Here is a 16,801-nt window from a genome sequence, read left to right on the forward strand (position 1 = left end):
CACATCACCGAAGAAAAATAAACTTCCCTTCTTGGGCAATGCTCTTTCCCTCCCCCACAAAAAACGTCCCTTCTTTGGCACTGTCCCTTCCCAAAAAAAGAAGGTAAACATGCATCTCCAGCCAGTTGCCTTCTTTAATTCTAAGAGGAAAATTTTTTCCCAAAAAAGAAGGCTCACCTCTCTTCCCGAAGGAGTACCTTCCGAATCTTAGAAGGGGGGTTCGGTGAAGTTGAAGCTCCTTCCCAGGCATTTTTGGATCTGGGGAGGGTAGTGGGAAGGGAATTGCGCCCTCTTCTACCCAAGCTTCTTTTCAAAGAAGGCGCCCTCTGCTTCTATATTGCCGCCCTCTGCTTCTATATTGCCGCCCTCTGCTTCTATATTGCCGCCCTCTGCTTCTATATTGCCGCCCTCTGCTTCTATATTGCCGCCCTCTCCTCTACGGAAAAGAAGGGTATAGAAGGCGCGGAGCCCCCCCCCTAAGGAAGACTCTTCTGAAGATTCCCATCACTGAGTGGTATCGGATTGGGTCAGGTAGACATTATTGATAAGTTATACAAAGAAAAGGTTATATTACTAAATAATATTTAAACATAAAATCTTTGCTACAGTGGGTTGATATTGTAACAGGATAATATTAGATTAGATTAATTTAATTTAATGATTTTGAATGGTTTTAAATTGTTAATGTAAAAACGTTATGGGCGTCTTAATTTAAAAAAAATAGCGCGCTTAAAAGTGAGAAAAAATGGAAGATGCGAAACTGATATTTAGAAAACTCTTCGAATATATTAATTTAAATCAGTATTTATTTAAAATTTGGATACGAGTGTCTAAATCTCAGTTCATAAAATCTGTTCAATGTTAACTAATAGGATGAGTTTGTCTCAATAGTTTCACCAGCTTATTAAAGAATTATATTTAATCACATAGCATTACCAACAGGGGTTACGTTTTTAGCGTGTTTTTTACAGAAAACACCATTGGGGCAAGACTAATACAGAGTACTAAAAACCCTTCACTAGAAAAATGTAAAATGAATGCAAGAATCATCGCCTTTTTTTCGTAACAATAGCATGGCCCTACAATCCTTCCTCCTCTCCCTTTCACGGTTATTATAGTAGGCAACATCAAAATTACTCCAGAACAATCGTTAACCTTAAACTTGCTCTAGGATTAACAATCTTACCGAGTTATAAATTACTTTAAAGGGAATATGAACCTATTAGTATATCTTTGACAGATATGATGCTCCTTTCTGGTACGAATATTGAAATTTTGGACTTTACGCGGGGTAAATTTGATATGGATTCTTTAAGCACGTTAGATTCCCTTTAATGTGTCTGGACTCTTTCCAAGAGCAGAACAGTGACGTCAGTTAAGTTACTGACGAATCTCTCCCTTTTTCTGATCATTGTATCACTGACCTCGTACCAGCCGTTGTCTTTTCTAACAAAGTTCATATAATGTCCCTCGGCCAACGATTCACCTTTAGTTTGAAAAAGCATCTTACTCATAGTGACATTTTGATTTTCAAAACTTTATATTTTGGTCGAAATCGTAATTGGTCGACCATCTTTGTAATCGCCACGGAGAAGACACAAAAATACGTACTTCCCGCTGGATATCAATACATCACGCTCTTGTATTTTTGGGTTGTTACAAAATACGCATGGCACTTCTGTTAATCTCATCCTTTTTCTAGAGATTTCCAATCAATTTTATCTCGATTTTCTAGTGGAAGATTGAAAATGTTGCTTTCAACAATATTCTCCGAATTTTGTTCAACTTGACATTTGGGGCATTTGGTAACGTTTCGCGACTTTGACCAAAAAAGATCTTTCAGAGCCTTAGAGTAATCGGCTTCCATTTCTTGGCTTAGTGTCGTCAAGAGCGCCATCAAAAATTCACTAGCGTCTTGTTGATCGTTTTGGGTAAAATGATTTTCGACAGCCATTCTCTGTTCCAACCCTTTGCGACTGAAACTTCCTTGAGAACTCTCGATGTCGTTTATCGTGTTATGGAGGCAACGTAAAACTGGTTTTTCAACGAATGATCCATTGTAAGATTTAACCAATTCTCTTAATTCCGGCACTAATAAGAGTAGTTGCAAAACGCAATTAGAATAGCACGTTACTTGATCATCATTAGCTAAACCCTTCAAGGGCAAACTATCCAAACTCTGTTAGGCTTTCCTTTTCTTCTTTGGTGTTTCTTCACATCTCTCTTCCTCGCCTTCTAAATGGCTTTTAGATAGAGTAGGTGCACTTCTTTTCCCACCTCGACTTTCTTTCGACTCCGTTATTTCCAAAAGAGGCGGATCTGGCCTATAATTTTTGCGAAGCCTGTTATACTCCATAATGGCACGTCCATCCGTCTTAATTTTAGTCGGATCGAACTGTAATAGATGAAGTCCGGCTAAGGACGTCACTCTCGATAAAGCGACGTACGCCATGCCCGTTCCAAATAAATTCGAACCCTAATCTATAATGGCGCATTTTAAACTCATGCCTTGGCTTTTTTGGATCGTAATAGCGTATGCCAGGATAGCAAAAATTAAACGCAAATTTTCTCAACTAAAAATCTGAGATATCGTCGTCGTTATTCGGTTCGCGATCTACTCTGAGAAAAATGCCAACAACGTTTCCTTGTTCGTCCATCTTGAATCCGGTTACGAAACCCATCGTACCATTGACAACGCCTTTTTCAAACCTGATATTCCTTCTGACCATTACTCGGCAGCCAACGCCAAAAAATCTTTCGGTAGTTGGACGTTCACCGGATGAATAGAGAAGTGATCGTGCAGATCATTGGCTTCTCCCTCAGAAAGTTTTCGCAACAAAGCCTCGGGCTGTGTTAAAAGTTTGTAGACGTTACCTGGCGCAAGGCTAGACTGATTTTCATCCTGCTCCTGTATGTTAGAAGCGATTTGGTCACCTTGGACGTCGGGAGGACCATCCGCTGGTCCTTCTGATGGAACCGCAGCGGAAGCGCGTGTCACCGCATCAGATCCATCGTTAAGAAACGCAAGTGGATCTGTTACGCTCAGTAATTCAGGGGGAGTCAATGAATTTTCATTTCCATCAATTTCTTGCGTTCCACAAATATATTCCTCGTTCATTGCCGAAATATCAATGTCTTTATACAAAGGATTAATTTTTTCAGCACAGTAAACGCTATCAACACTTTTTCGAGGCAAACAACCTGTTGCCAAACTTTTTGTCCGCAGTAGGAAGGGACCGTCCATAAACTACGTCACACTCTTATGGGGGGGAAGGGGTTTCTAAATTTGTGACGGTCCGTGACAAGGGGGAGGGAGGGGTTCTTCGATGCGTGACGTCACATTTATCATTGATTTTGTTACGAAGTCAGTAACAGGCAGATTGGCTCTCTTATGTTATAGAAGAAGAAAGACAACATTTCATAGTCCAACGTTACAATAATTTACCAAAATTGTTATTCCATCATCGCTTAAATAGTACAATATTTAAGCAATTATCTACTATTTACACCTTTATATAGCCAATTTAAATAGCGCATTTAAAATAAATAGCGTAAACTCTCTCATGTCTCTGTTTATTTGCTCCTATTATTTGTGAGGATGAATCAATCAACTGCCGATTGAAATGGTTTCGATTCTTTGGCAAATTTTCTAAATCTCAAGTTCGATTAGTCTGTTTTCGGTGACAGTGTCGAAACCTAAAAAGTGTGCCACTTTAACTAAGCTTTATGGAACTTTTTTGAATCTTGTAAAAAGCACATCCAGACATTAAAATTCTAAAGGTCAATCAGAGGGAAACAGCTTAAAACGGAAGAGAACTTGAATTTTCAGCCGAGCAAAATATTTCTGAGAGGGCGGCATATCACTCAAGAAATTAATCAAATTAAATTTGTAAATTAAGACAAATAATAGTGCGGAGGGGGGGGGTTAAAGAAATGTGACGTGGTTTTTAGGGGAGGGGTCTGAGAAAAGCGTGACGAAGCGTGATCTGGGGGGACGGGGGGTCAGAAAATGCTTTTTTTTTGCGTGACGTAGTTTATGGACGATCCCTTAGGGAGTGTGATAAAACAAAGGGTGTTCATTGAAACCGTGGTAATAGCCCTTTATGGTTTAAATGCGACTTCTTTCCGGTTGTTTATGTTACTTTTAAGGGTTTAATCAGGAGTTGCGATTAAACCATTTCCGGTTCTTTATTGAACTCTTTGAGGTTTAAAATCGGGTTGCAAATAAACCTTTTCCGGTTTAAACACGGCACCTTTCTGGTGCTTCATTACACTTTTTGGGGTTTAATCGGGGGTTGCATTTAAACCATTTTAGGTTTAATCACGGCGCCTTTCCGGTGCTTTATTGCACCACTCTTTTGTGTTTATTCAGGGGTTGCGTTTAAACTATTTCTGGTTTAAATACTGCAGCTTTCCGGTGCCTTATTTATCTCTTTGGGGTTTACTCGGGGATTGAGTGTAAACCATTTACGGATAAATACCGCACCTTTTCGTACTTTAATAAAGAAATAGACCTGGAGTAAAAAATTTAACCATAAACACAAATTATTTAATAGATCATCGTTATTTTTAACATCAATCTCATATTGACTCTTTCATGCATCTGGTGTTCTTTTTTAACTTGGAAATTGCATTTTGTATGATTTAGTTCCAAAAAGCTAGCTTCTATAAAATTTAGGGTTTTGAAAGATCCAGAGTAATACTGCACATCAAAAATCCAATAAGTTGCAATTAGAGTCATCATGGTGTTTGTGAAGTTTGAAACCTGTGTCACTTCTGTTGCATCAACAAAAATTTTGTAATCCGAGCAGGACAAAATTTTTGGCCCAGAATGTACAATGAGAGGAGTCTTTGGTATACGTGAAAAATCATTCTTGTGATAAAAAACCTTTCATGATTAATAAAAACTGACTTTGTAGACAAAGACGGGAAAAAGTAAGAGATAAGTGTAGAAAATTAAATGCCTGAAGTAACAGATATTAAATTTTCACTTTTGAACACATGATTATAAAACTTCAATTATTTGAAAAAATTCTTATCGTAGTTTTTTCACCAAAATTACTTTAGTAAAAATATTTTAATATGACACTTATATATCATTTTAAAAATAATACGCGTTTTCCATTTTTTTTCTCAAATATTCCAATCAGGTTGAGCCCTATAAGGAGAATAAAATGGACAGAAAAACGTTAATAGCTGATAAAGTAAAAACCGTATCAAAACAAGAAGTGTTCGTTAATTTCAAAGTTTTCGAAGTTTCAAAAATTGACGTAATGTATAGCTCTCTGAAGATCACGATCAATCTACAGATCTTTTCGACACTAATATGAACATCACAATAAAACTGCCTATGTTACTTTCCGCTTCGCAATATTTCTCATTTAAAAATATAAAAATGAAACTCGTAAATCTCAATTTTTTCAGATATGAAAGTATTTGAACCTTCTTAAAGACCATGCCAGTCTCTCCTCCCTGGTAAAACGTAGTATCAAGCTAGTATCCTTTAAAAAATTCTTGAAGAAGCCTTTTTCTAGAGCTAATATTGGGAGCAAAATACTAGGGTAAATAATGTTAAAAAAATTTTCCGCAAATGAAATTTTGGTGAAAAAAACTAAGATAAGAATTTTTTCAAATAATTGATGTTTTATAATCATGTGTTCAAAAGTGAAAATTTAATATCTGTTACTTCAGGCATTTAATTTTCTACACTTATCTCTTACTTTTTCCCGTCTTTGTCTAAAAAGTCAGTTTTTATTAATATCTGTTACTTCAGTCTTAATATTAATTAAAATAGTTTAGAAACCTTAGGAGAGAAAACGTTTTAGGGCGTTGCACTTTTATTAGTTAAAGCTTATGAACTGACCAAGCATCTATTACATAACTTCACTGCTTGACTTGACAATCAACGTCCAGTCAAACTAAAATTGCTTTCCCGTCATTTTCACATGCAAATCCCTGAGCAAGCGGTAGGGGACCGTCCATAAACTACGCCACACTCTTATGGGGGGGAAGGGGTTTCTAAATTTGTGACGGTCCGTGACAAGGGGGAGGGAGGGGTTCTTCGATGCGTGACGTCACATTTATCATTGATTTTGTTACGAAGTCAGTAACAGGCAGATTGGCTCTCTTATGTTATAGAAGAAGAAAGACAACATTTCATAGTCCAACGTTACAATAATTTACCAAAATTGTTATTCCATCATCGCTTAAATAGTACAATATTTAAGCAATTATCTACTATTTACACCTTTATATAGCCAATTTAAATAGCGCATTTAAAATAAATAGCGTAAACTCTCTCATGTCTCTGTTTATTTGCTCCTATTATTTGTGAGGATGAATCAATCAACTGCCGATTGAAATGGTTTCGATTCTTTGGCAAATTTTCTAAATCTCAAGTTCGATTAGTCTGTTTTCGGTGACAGTGTCGAAACCTAAAAAGTGTGCCACTTTAACTAAGCTTTATGGAACTTTTTTGAATCTTGTAAAAAGCACATCCAGACATTAAAATTCTAAAGGTCAATCAGAGGGAAACAGCTTAAAACGGAAGAGAACTTGAATTTTCAGCCGAGCAAAATATTTCTGAGAGGGCGGCATATCACTCAAGAAATTAATCAAATTAAATTTGTAAATTAAGACAAATAATAGTGCGGAGGGGGGGGGTTAAAGAAATGTGACGTGGTTTTTAGGGGAGGGGTCTGAGAAAAGCGTGACGAAGCGTGATCTGGGGGGGACGGGGGGTCAGAAAATGCTTTTTTTTTGCGTGACGTAGTTTATGGACGGTCCCGAACGCCATTCACTAGGATATATAGTTCGAGATTTTTGGGCCATGTCTTGGGACTCATCTTCAAATTTTTCTCCTCGTGTATTGGAAGATAAATTACTCTTCCCTTTAAACCTTTAACCGTACCGAACTGTATGTTGGAATTGGTTTTAGTACCTAACTGCACCACAGTGTGGAAGGGCTTCACACGCCGAATTAAAACTTTCTCAAACATGTTTAAATCAGTGACATCTGTCGGAGGAATGTCAACCAAGAAGTTGTTCAGCAAGCATCTTATGGGAACTATTCCCTTTTGTAAATCCGTAGAGCAGTAACGACATGGAAGCTTTCTGCCTCTCTTGTTTCTGAATTGTTCATTATCCAGCCAGCTCTGAAAATCAGATAGGCCTCGTTATCGAAAACAGCACTGTCTATCATTTTTACCTCTCCGAGTGACGATGACGTCACGGAGAGGTATTACACTGGCCGTGTCTGTCTGTCTGTCTGTGTGTGTGTCTGTCTGTCAGACCCCACGTGACCGCGTTCACAGTTTACAAATCGGAGCAAACAAATACCCGATTTCCGGAACGCGTTCGCGGTTCACGGAAATTTGGCCATTCATCTACCAACACCAGTCTTTACTAACTGGCTTCTAAGGACCACAATCTGCTAGTCTTTGTCCATCCCACATGGACACTAGTCTGAACTTGCTAGCTTCCAAGCACAACCATCTTCTGTTCTTCGTCAATTTCACCTTGACACCAGCTTCTATGCACCACCATCTTCTGTTCTTCGTCAATTCCACATTGACACCAGCTTCTATGCACCACCATCTTTAGGTCTTTGTCCATTCCACATGGACGCCAGTCAGTCCATTCTGGCTTCTTTTCCTTCGTCATCGTTTGGTTTCAAGATATACGCGGCGATCGGCTAGGGTTACGAGAAACGTCTAGCCTCCCAATGGCAGGGCTTCCACCATCGGTTCACGCGAATGCGTTTTTATCTATTATTATAATGGCAACGAATCGTATATATACCCCAAAATTTGAAGAAAGCGGGCAGGAGGGGCACCCTTCACTTTAAACGTCAATATAAGCAAAGTTTCGAAAGATAATAGGAACAACTTTATTTAAAACGATTTAACTATTTTTAAAGTTATTTACTGGCGATTAAAATAATTAATATCATTTATATTTAATTAATTATTTGAGATAAACTTATTTCTATGTGATGACACAAGTGAGAGTTTATATAGAACGAGTAATGAAGATTGCATCCGAATCGAAACACTACACGCATATCAAAGTAAATATAATGCGAGTAGGATGATACGATCTCTCACAAAACGATAACATTTCCTTTTTGCAGAATATTAAATGGAAATATTTTTAATATTTTTCGGCATTACGATTCTTTAAGTAGTTGTGTAGCTATAAAGCTCTGTTTCATCTTAATATTCCAAGAACAGGAGTAGCAAATTTCCAATTTAAATTTATGGTAGCAGACGACGTTCTTACAAATGACAGGCAGGGATTGTAGAATCTTCATTCTATAATAGGTTTTCACAAGCCCAAGGCTGAGGGAACATTAAATGCTTTTCTTCCATGGTACAACTATTCCGAAAATTTTCATCCCCCACTTAACCTGGGAAAAAATCTCAAACTATGGCTTTCATACAGCCGGGCTGCCAGACGTTCAGTGCGAATAAACTTACAAAACCAATCCATGTGGTTTGCGCACTGAACGCATTTCGACTTGTAGCCCAGGCTCTTATTATTTGAAAGCATGCAGGGCCGGAAATAAGCACAGGACACTGGACATTGTCCGAAAATTTTAAAATGTCGCATAATTGTTTTAAAAACGAAGGGGGTCACTGGACAATGTGTCCAATAAATATTTGCGGAATTTTCATAGCTTGAGCATGAAGATGCGATAGTATTTTGGCAATAAAATAAATAGAAAAGACGTTTTAGTAAAATATTTAGTCTCCTGTATTATTGCTCCATGGTGGCAGATTTCTAGAAGCCGATGGGGTAATGGAAACGGGGATAAGGGAGTTGAGATGGATTGGAAATGATGATGGGCGACCTGCGGCACCGTATCTCTCCCAATGTACCTCGCGCAAGCCCCTATCCTTCGGTAGGCGATTGCTAAGTGCTGCCGCGTAGCGAAATTTTATTTGTATGAGAACTAGCTTCTATTTTTAAGATACGCCCTCCCCCTAGTTTGAAAGAGATCTTTTTTACAAGCTGGTGTTAAAAAAATTCAACGGCGAAAAAAGTATTTGACAACCTAAGAATATATTTTAAATATAAAAAAATGCTGTTTAGTTTATACGCCCCCTATTTGTGAAAGACCTTTTTTACGCACTTTTATCATTCTTTATTTGAATTTCAAAGGTAGTACTTCATAATTCAATCTTCTGTAATAAAACACGCCACAACAGACATCATAAAAGACGCCAAGACTCTATATGAATTGATCCTCAACCCCGATAAAGAAGTTAAAAGTCTCATGACTTTAAATGACAACACCATCTTAGTTAAATCAGAAGACATTGCCGAGAATGAGATAGCTCATAAACACACTAATGTCGTCATAGCCTGTTGTACCACAACTATGGCACGCCTTCATCTTCTAAAACATCTCGAGATGGTAGGTGACCTCTGTTTTTATATGGATACCGATAGCCTGATCTATCTTTCACCAGATGGCGTTCCTATACTCCCAACGGATGATTATATGGCGAATTAAAAAATGAACTAGAACCCTACGGTAAAGACGCATATATTTGTGAATTCGGAAGCGCAGGCGCAAAAAACTTTTCCATGAACATTTACGATCCCGCAACAGAAAAAATTACCAATATAATTAAAGTTTAGGGATTCTACTTTAATTCATCAACCGAGAATCATGCAAATTTTGACATTATGAAAAAACTACTAGGCGTAAACAACCAGGGGAAATCTGAAATGAATTCTATCCAAGTACCCATTGGCCCCCAAATACGTCGCCTACCCAATCATACCCTCATTACAATAGATCAAACAAAAATATATCAAGTAGTCGTCGACAAAGTCAAGGTTTTCCCCGATTATACTACCACACCATAAGGTTATCAAACCAATTTAATTTAAATTTGATAAAATTGATTTGTGTGTATATATATAATTTTTGTATTTTAATTAATATGTTTGCAGACTCTATATTATTAATTGTGATTAGTTTTATTACACTCAGAATAAAATTTGCCATTACAGTGAAATAATTTCTTAATATATGAAAAAATATCTTTAAATAATATCCCCACCAAAAAAAGACGAGAGGGTAAAAAAACACGGCTCCTCCGACTTAACAGCGGCCGCCATCTTGTATGCCATACTGGCTGCATACTCTCTTTGGTACTCTGTTTTTTTCTTGCCCTTCCCTGAAGTCGATGACATCTGATAAAGTTGGTCTCCTATCATCAAGTTGATCATCTTTCCTATTCTTTTTATCCATCTTGGCATTTATAAAATCTTTTATCAGGGCATGCCCCATTTTTCTTAAATGAACTAGCCTGAATTCTTCCAATATTTCTAGTTGAAAAAGGCATTCTTGTACTTCCTTTATTGAATTAATACACTGGAAGAACAGTTTTCAGGTGTTCATCGTTAAACAACAATTCCATAGTTTTTTCTGAAAAATACAATGTCAATGAAAATCACCACCAGTTCATAAATCATTAGTTTAAAATTTTGGGCTGATGGGTAAGCATAAACCATTTTACTCACTTATAACATTTCGTTCATCGATTTGACAGATTTCTTTGTAGACATTGGCAACTTTTTCTCCTACTGCTTTGGCATATCCGAGCAAATTCTCATGCAGAAAGTGCATCTTGCCTCTATCCATATTATGCAAAGTAGTTGGGATAAATTGACTTTTCTTCTCAGTGTCACGAAGCAACAGTGCCAGTTTATAAAAAAGACTAGATTTATTTCTTTGGAAATTAGTTAAAATACTGTTTTCCATTCGTTTTTTGTGAAGATTTTATCATTTCTCCCAGTGTCCCTCCTCCTAGCCTATAAGCTGCGTAGGTTATATCTGTTTCTACTTGTCTCAGTCACACTTCTGTTACAGTTGATTCCACCATCCCGATAGTTCTTGGTAATTTACGTGATATTTCTCCCTTGTTATGAGTGTCTAATATTTCTCCGGCAATCCACTGAATTATGATTGCTATGTCTTCAATGACACCATCTGATTTATTATTCAGAAATAACCTCGTTATCGACATGACTGTTTCTTCGTCAGTTGACGTAATAGAAGGGCCACACTGTAGACGCAATGTTTTGGAATTTAAAGACGTCACATAACTCTGCCACTCGTTTAAAAATAGGAATAGCCCCCTAATTTAGGGTCCAACTCGCTGGGTTTAGAAGTTTCTTTTAAGCTAACAAATTTATCTTTCATTATCCTAAAAAGGACATCTAGATTCCCACTCTCCCTTAGAGTCAAAAATATACAATTTCGTTTCTCATAAAGCGAATTAGCCTTAAAGGCTTCTTTCGACTCAATTTCATCCATTTTGTAATCTTCTGGTTCAAAGTTCGATAATTAATAACAAATTATTATTAAAATTTTAATTACTTACCAGATCAGAAGTCTTTTAAGCACTTCTGTAAGTTCTGTTATCACTTACACGAACCTAACTCTAACCTCAGACTATGAAGCAGACGAATTATCAACTTTTCGCCGTAGCACCTCTAAAACGTGTATTCATCCGCGAATTCCCGCGAAAACGACCGAGCTAGGAACGCGGGAAAATATCGAGAATGTGACGCCTCGCGTATCCCTGCAAGAGGGCCACTCCTGCTATTTTCTCCTGATAATATTGATAGGTAAAATTTGCCGATGCACTTCTATAGTTATTATATATTATTTTAATCATCATTTTTTTTAACTTATCCGTCTTTTATTATTCTGCTTACACTATATTGTTTTGAAAATCATACTCGGGTTCTAATCGCTATCTGGTTTACATTAATAAATTTATATTTTTCAGGAAGTTTAGTTTTCGCGTACACTCTAAGATGTATCTTGCTTCTTCCTGACCATTAGTTTTACCATGCGTCATGAGTTTACTGCTTGCAAATGTATTGCAAGACATGGACAGTCGTCTGGAAGAGTGCCTCAACCACAATGGTAGACACTTCGAATTTTTACGTTGAGCTGTTTGCCAAACAGTTTAAAGGTTGCAATTTGAGGCCCAGGTTCTAAGACTGTTCGTAGGACTGTGCTTTAAAATATTTTGTTGCATTCAGGCATATTCTCCAGTATTCTTTTTGTACCTGCCTTGTCGCTCGTTGTCACTTGCATACAATAAAACGTGAATTCTAAACATTTATTTACACCCTGTATAATTTAGTATGACATCACCCGTTGGCAGTATTGGGGGTTGTACATAAAGGAAGCTGTTGGTTTGATCTCGACAACACTGTATGTGTATACTGTGTACGAAACGAATATTTTCTTCCATATTTCAATACCGTCGTTTTTAGCCATATCGTTTGATGTACATCTAACTATGGGGTATTAGTTTGGCTTGGTCTGAAGAAGAAGAAGTATCGTTCGTCTTTTTAAAGGAAGAGTGAAAAGAGGCATTTTTGATTTTCAAAGGGTGGCGATTCTCTATAACAATGCATACCGAATGCACTATGCACATATGAATGAACGCACTTCGAGTGAAAAGGGATAAATTGTGTTTAGGTGATATTTTTCATTCACTGGTGATTTTAAAGGTGGAAAGGCTGTTGATTTATCTATAACAGTACAATGCGGATGCAGTGTGAAAATATTAATGAACAAACAGCAATATATGTGTATCTTTTATGAACACCACAATTTGTCATATTGCCTTACCGTAAATGAGAGATTTCATTCTCTCTTTGAAATTTAGGTCGTCCTTTGCATAGGTTCGGGTAAAAATAGCATTGATAACAAACAATTAACGAATTTATTCTATTGATATTCGCTGCGCATTCCATGTGCATTCTGAAGGTTCTGGTTTTCATATTATCTAAGTTTACGCTTAATCACAATTTAACTTAAAAATTTACTAATTAATTTTGCCTATCCTTGAATTTAATAATAAAGACTTTTTTTGACAAATATTTGTTAGTACTTCTTTAATATTATGTTCAGAGCCGTCGAGAGAGTTTGCGGGCCCCGTGGAAAATGACGAAAGCGCGGGACCCCATCAAGACAGCTTCGGGAAAACTGACAGAATTGCCCCCCTCTCTTTCTCTCTCTCTCTCTCGACGGCCCTGATTACAAAATGAATGACCAAACATTTTCCTATTAATTTTAGGTCAGCACCTGCTAATCTGGAGCTGAGGTTCGTTTGCCGGGGGGGGGGGTATGGGAGCATTTTTTTTAACAATAGATGTGGCTTTTTTTTTTTAAATAATATAAAGCAAATTTAAGCAATCAGTCTGTATTTTTATATTTATTATGAAAGATTTTAGAGGTTATGAATGATTATTTCAATATGTAACCGCCAAGATGGTTGAAGGATATTCTCATTCTAGCTAAAGTCGGTACTAAATATATGTATCACTGCCATATACATCCATGGATTTAGTATAGAATTTTACGCTTCATGGATATATCACTGTAGCCTACGGTAAGGCAATTCAATTTTAACCACGTTTATGTCTTAAAATTCCCGTGCGTGGTGGTACAAGCTCGCTGATGACGAAGAAATTGAGGTAAACTTTTTATTTTTTTTCGGCGTGCGAGCTACTTACCGCCCTCTTCTTCTCTGAATGTTGGTCCTTCCTATAATTGATTGTTGCTCGCTCATATGGTCCCGCCACTTCTCAACTAGGCAAACGCCTAATCAAGACTCCCTCCCCGACGTCTCTCCTTACTCAATATTGACCCTATCACTAGACGACACAAAATTAACAACCAACGCTTAGTTTTTGATATTATTCATAACAACCTAGATTTAGACTTTTCATTATTTTTCACCAGCCATAATAATACAAGAACCCGTGGTCACTCACAAAAATTAGTCAAACCTAGGATGCTCACTACTTTCCGACAAACAAACTTTGCGTGTGCTATCATCGATTCCTTGCCCAATGATGTCGTCATTTTATCTAATAAATCCCAATTTCGTAATAAACTATTGGACAATTTTCGTGTGTAAATTATAAGGCTTAAATTTCTGTAAACCTTCATCCTTTAATGATTTTTACCTCTCCGAGTGACGATGACGTCACGGAGAGGTATTACACCGGCCGTGTCTGTGTGTCTGTGTGTCTGTGTGTCTGTCTGTCTGTCTGTCTGTCTGTCAGACCCCACGTGACCGCGTTCGCAGTTTCCAAATCGGAGCAAACGTGTTCGCCATTGCCGAACTGCTTTCACAGTCACGGAAATGGCTCCTCTACTTGAGTTGTCACACCACCATCTTCTGGTCTTTGTCCATCCCACACGGACACCAGTCTGTACTTACTGGCTTCTAATCACCACCATCTTTTGATCTTCGTCCATCCCACATGGACACCAGTCTGTACATACTGGCTTCTAATCACCATCATCTTCTGGTCTTTGTCCATCCCACTTGGACACCAGTCTGTACATTCTGGCTTCTAACACCACCATCCACTGGTCTTCCGTCTATTCCACATAGACACCAATCTGTATCATTGGCTTCTACTCCATTATCATCGTTTGGTTTTAGGATATACGCGGCGATCAGCTAGGGTTACGAGAAACGTCTAGCCTCCCTAAGGTAGGATCGCTACCAAAGGTTTTCGCATTTGCGGTTTTTCCTTACTATTATAATGGAAACGAATCGTATATATATACCCCAAAATTTGAAGAAAGCGGGAAGAGGGGTACCCTTCACTTTAAACGTCAATTTTAGCAAAGTTTGAGATGATAATAGGTATAACTTTATTTTAAACGATTTAACTATTATTAATGTTAATTATTGAAGATTAAAATAATTAAAAATAATTATATTTATTTAAATATTAAAGATAATCTTGTTTCTCAACTCAAAATTAATACGGAAAGAGTTAAAAAGCAGTCTATGTTTTTGTCTGTGTGTGTCCGTCCATTGTTACACTAGTGCGTCGCGTTAGCAGTTAGCCTTGTGTTGATGTGTTAAGAAATCATACAGAACCTTAATATTCCCTTTTTCCATAATATAAAGTGAATATGTGGAAGTATTTTTCGTAATTATGATGCATTTAGTACTTTTGTAGCTTTAAAGCTCTGTTTCATTTTGATATTCCAAAGATTTGTTTTAGAATTGTTATTTGAAATGACTGTTTATATATTACTTAAGCTATACTACATCTGAATATAGAATAATCATTGGTTTAGTGATTTCATGAAGAAAACTAAGACCTAGACTCCGGCGGGTATATAAAGTATCATCCGTAATAGTCTTAGTGAATCAAAGAGTAAATAATTGAGGCCTGAGGTGAAGTAAACTTTGGGCTTTGATTTTCGTGTCTGAAATGAAGAGACATCAACGGTTCAGAATGAGCCGAAAGTTAAATACACTATTAAATAATCAGGTTATGATTTCATAATAGAAGAAAAGATCATGGTGGCAATTAGAATAGTAAAAGGGCTAATGGTAAACGGGTAGTAGCTACAGACTTTTTATTCTCTTTATGGTGCGCATTGACTATTAGTGCGTCTAGCTATAATTTAGCTTTGGTGTTATTTAACGTTAACATTCATGTTGGCAAACTAAGAATATTGTTGAGGTGAGACGAGACGATAGTGTTTACACTGCAGACCACTTGTGAATGTAGCTATCAGATTATACGGTAAACAGCTGAAGCGTAGACTTCATTCCCTGTTCTTTTCCCCATTGACTGATTTCCATGTGTCCAAGATTTATCCTTATTGGATGTAAAATGTCGTCTGCTTTACTGTATTATTCGCTATGCTTGGAATACTGCTTCAATATTTCGTAAATTTTTACTTCAAAAAAGAGAAATAATTCCATATCTAGGTAAATAAGTTTGTAGTAGTAGACCTCTTGACTCGGAGAGGTAATATTTTGGTTTTCCCAACTTGTTAAAATATTGCATTAATGTGCAGGGCATTCCTAATCAACTGATACTAGTCTCTCTCTTTAATTTTTTTGTTTTGTTTTGTATTATTATTGTTATTTTTTAATATGACTTTATTAATAATATCGATCTCGCTTCACTGTATAACTACATTGTCATTCTGTCAATTGACTTATGTATAGACTTACGGTGTATACGTCATATTGTTGACTTAGTGGACTATTGCATTCAAAGAAATAAATAAATGTAGTGCGTGTTTTAAGGTTAGTGATATATCCATGAAGCGTAAGCTTCTATACTAAATCCATGTACTGTGTTTTTTCTTTAGCAGGGATGCCATATTGGGCTGGAAAGCCGCCAATTGGGCTTCTTCTCTAAAATATTGGCGGTAAATAAAGGGCTTGTCTGCTTTTTTATTTGGCTTTCTGTACTTAAATTACCGCCAAAAGGTGAAAATCATAAAATGCCCAAAAAACTGACAAATGGTACAGTCAAACCATTTGAGCAGCTTATAATTCGTCAATTTATGGTTAAGTGGTTTCATTTTGTTTTGGGTTTTAAAAACGGTGTAAGCAAAAGTCTTATGGTGTAAGTATGTAATATGCATTGAAATTTGTAAAAGAAAAACTAATTCCAAATTTTCACGATCAATTTTGGGCTTCTTTTTGGGCTGGATTGTTTAGATCTTAGTCAGTTTTTGGGCTTCTTTTCGTAATATAGATTACCGGTCTTTTGGGCTTGTATTCAATTTGATTTTGGCGGGTTGAAGGTTTTCAATCTGGCATCCCTGTTCTTAAGTTCTGAATTTCTGACTCCTGACTCTCCTTGCACAATATTTGATAATTTGACTTAACAGTTATCGAATGCTATCCAATACAATATTTAAGGATCTTTCAATAAAGAACGTAAGATAGTTTTTATTACGTTTATTGCGTTTGACATTAAAATAAAG

Source organism: Phalangium opilio, unplaced genomic scaffold (assembly GCF_054372755.1).
Source record: "Phalangium opilio isolate 3A_F unplaced genomic scaffold, DU_Popi_V2 ptg000061l_1, whole genome shotgun sequence".
Classification (NCBI taxonomy): domain Eukaryota; kingdom Metazoa; phylum Arthropoda; class Arachnida; order Opiliones; family Phalangiidae; genus Phalangium; species Phalangium opilio.